The 3,021-nt window shown below is 32.4% G+C and overlaps 1 long non-coding RNA gene across 1 annotated transcript in view; it reads right to left on the reverse strand.

The window, feature by feature from the left end:
* Nucleotides 1–498: 498 nt before the first annotated feature.
* The window catches only part of LOC125611507, a 22,234-nt gene continuing 19,711 nt past the window's right edge, over nucleotides 499–3,021 (reverse strand). The window contains exon 3 of the long non-coding RNA XR_007341669.1: nucleotides 499–512. This is a non-coding gene — a long non-coding RNA (uncharacterized LOC125611507). The remainder of the gene's footprint in view (nucleotides 513–3,021) is intronic.

Raw genomic sequence — 3,021 nt, forward strand, 5'->3', positions numbered from 1 at the left:
TTACTTTTCTTAACATTATATCATTTGTAGAGTTGAAAAAATTATCTGATATAAATTATCTAATCTGAAGATAAGAGTGAGTGAACTGCTCCAAGATCTACAGAAATAAGGCACTTTAGTTCAATTAAATGATTTCCCTGCAGGCAATGTCTTTTCAATCTGAGCTAATGACATCATTTAAGGAGGATGGTCCATTTAACTAAAAGGATCTTTTACAAGGCAGACAGACAGAAGGCAATCTAAGAATGTTTGCAAGGATTTTCCATATTTCAAAATTATAATGGTGAAATGCCTACATAAAATTCTTAAGGTTAGATATTAATCAATACGTTGAAGAAATAATTTCATGAAAAAGAATGTAATAAAGCTCTTAGGAAGTTTTCTCCATGACTTTTCCCTTTTAAAAAACCAATTCTTTCCTAGTGGAAATTAGGCTACTGCAGACTAGCAGTAGCACAGACTTTGCTAGAAATTAGGGCCTTATTTCTGAAACACTGAACTTCTTTCCCTACCTGCTGTTTCTAGGATAACCCTCCCCAGGTTTGACAGGCTTACTTTTATCTGACTTTGAACTTCTGCATGTGAAATGGGCAAAAAGCACAATCACCAACATTCCTTAACTAAACCAGGTTGACCAGAAACTAAACTGCTAATTCTCCAAGATGAGAAAAAGTTTCAGGAATCCTCCAGAGAGCTCTTTCCTCAACCCTGTGCCCTAGAACCCAAAATTGAAAGTCTTAAGTAGACTATCCTTAGATTAAAATTCCTCACACCTTAGTATCAAGATAAAAGAAACCATTATAGTTTGTGGGGAAGATGAACGATTCTTAAATCATATGGTAGAGGGTCACACCAAATTCTCTAGAAAGATTTCCTCTTCATAATTCTGAGTTTCAAAATTATTTTCTATTAAACAAAATACACAGTAACTGCTATTTTGTGTGAGTTGGCAAGGAAGTTAGACCAATAAGGACAAGAGATGAAAAGTTTTTACCCTAAATAAGAGGCAAATATCTATTTCAGAAGCATTTCTGCCACTAAACATGCTACATACCTTGGACAAGTCACTTAACATCAGTACTTTAGTTTCCTCATTACTAAAATAATCTCTAAGGCCATTTTTAATTCTGACATATTAAAGGAAAAAATTCATTTTAAAAAATGGATGAATTAAATATAGTGCTACTATTAAATGAGTCAAGCTTAACACTTGCTAATATTGACAGACTCTTTAAAGCAACAAGATTCAGGCTTAAAAAACAATTAATTAGCTTGGCTGTCAGGAAACCTGCTTGTCTTGGGAAATTAGAGCTCCAAGAACACAATACCAGAAAAAGAGAATGGTTAAGTATCTATAAAGAATTTGATATGTTAGCCAAAATGCTTCATCCAATCCTATTTGGAAATGGTCATAACAAATTAAAAACAAAATGAAAATTCTCTAAAGTCATCTGGTTCTGTCATTAATTGAGCTATCATTCACAGTACGAGGTCCAATTTGTACAGTTGATCCATTTGGGGTTTTCCCGTTTCTTTGTTCAGTTTGGAATTGATATAATTCATGTTCTTCTATATTTTTTACTGTGGGATGTTAGCAACATTTTAATTTTCATTTGCAAAAATTATAAATCTAACATAGTTCTTCTATAATAACTTGTCTCAATATTCCTAGAGGTAGGGAAAAGGGGTGAAGAAGTAGACAAAAAGAAGTTGATCATAAGTGCATAAATGTTTATATACCAATTAAAGAGATTTTACTATATAAACAGAAAAAGTCCTAAAGGGCCTCAAGATAAGAGCCACGGAAATTCAATATCACTCTTGCTACACAGTATTTGCTTTGGTTTATACAATCAAATTCCTCCATCTTTTGAAACTCAGGCCAACTTCCTTATCATTGTAATAGATATACTTCAGTAATTATATACAACCAAGGAGAAAGAATGTGAAAGATTCAGATGTTGGTCCTTTCCAGTAAATAATTTATTCCTTTTGATGAATATACTAATATTAAGTCATATCACATTTTCCCATCAGAAAGCTCCAAGCTTCTTAATAAGATTAAATTATCTAAGTATTTCATATTTTAATCTTATCTTAAATCAAAAGATGGAGAAACTCATAAGTAAATTTTAAAATCTTTCTTCTTACTTAATAAGTACTTCATTTTTATAACTTTAGAATAAGTGAATTTAATTGAATCAACATTTACTAGCAAGGTACAATTCTCAGCACTATAAGTACAAAAGAATTCTAGCCATCATAAGTTCATTTTGAATAGAGATACACTATAAACAACAGTGTGTCATTGAAACCCCTATGTTTAGATTTACTGGGTAACAACTTCATGGTCAAAATATGATGTTATAAAAAGATAGGGGAAGTGGCCACCTAGTAAAACACCATTTAAGAAACTTGGAAGCTGTTTAACTCTTCAAAATTTAAAGTCTCTCTACTACTTGGTGACACATACCTAATACATCATCAGTAGAATTACTGTTCCTGGCTATTACAGAATGGTTCCTTATTAAATACCAATGAAAATGCATCAGTTGTGTCCTTTACTTATTTACCACGTGCAAAGCACAAAATATTTGGGCAAATAACAATAACAGTTTAAGACTAGGTAAAAGAAAAGTGGAAAAAGAAGTCTAGAAGAGGGAAAAAATAGGGCAGCTCCATGTGTGAATCAGAAGTGCTGAACTAGATTCCGTTATCCTTTCTAACTCTAAAACTCTCCAATTTATTTTCTAAGTCAATAACACAAGTGACAAATAAGAAAGTATTTATCAACATAATAATGTTTTGATATCCTTAACACAATGAATATTTTAAAAAGAAAAGGAGCTGGTTGAGGTTGTGCACACCTGTAATCCTAGCTACTCAGGAGGCTGAAGCAGAAGGATCACAAATTTGAGGCAACTTAATGAGATCCTATCTAAAAATAAAAAAAATAAAAAGGGGTAGGGAGTGTTATTCAGTGATAAAGTGCCCCTGGGTTTAATCCCCCATACTGGGGGG

Source organism: Marmota marmota, unplaced genomic scaffold, assembly GCF_001458135.2.
Source record: "Marmota marmota marmota unplaced genomic scaffold, marMar, whole genome shotgun sequence".
Lineage (NCBI taxonomy): Eukaryota > Metazoa > Chordata > Mammalia > Rodentia > Sciuridae > Marmota > Marmota marmota.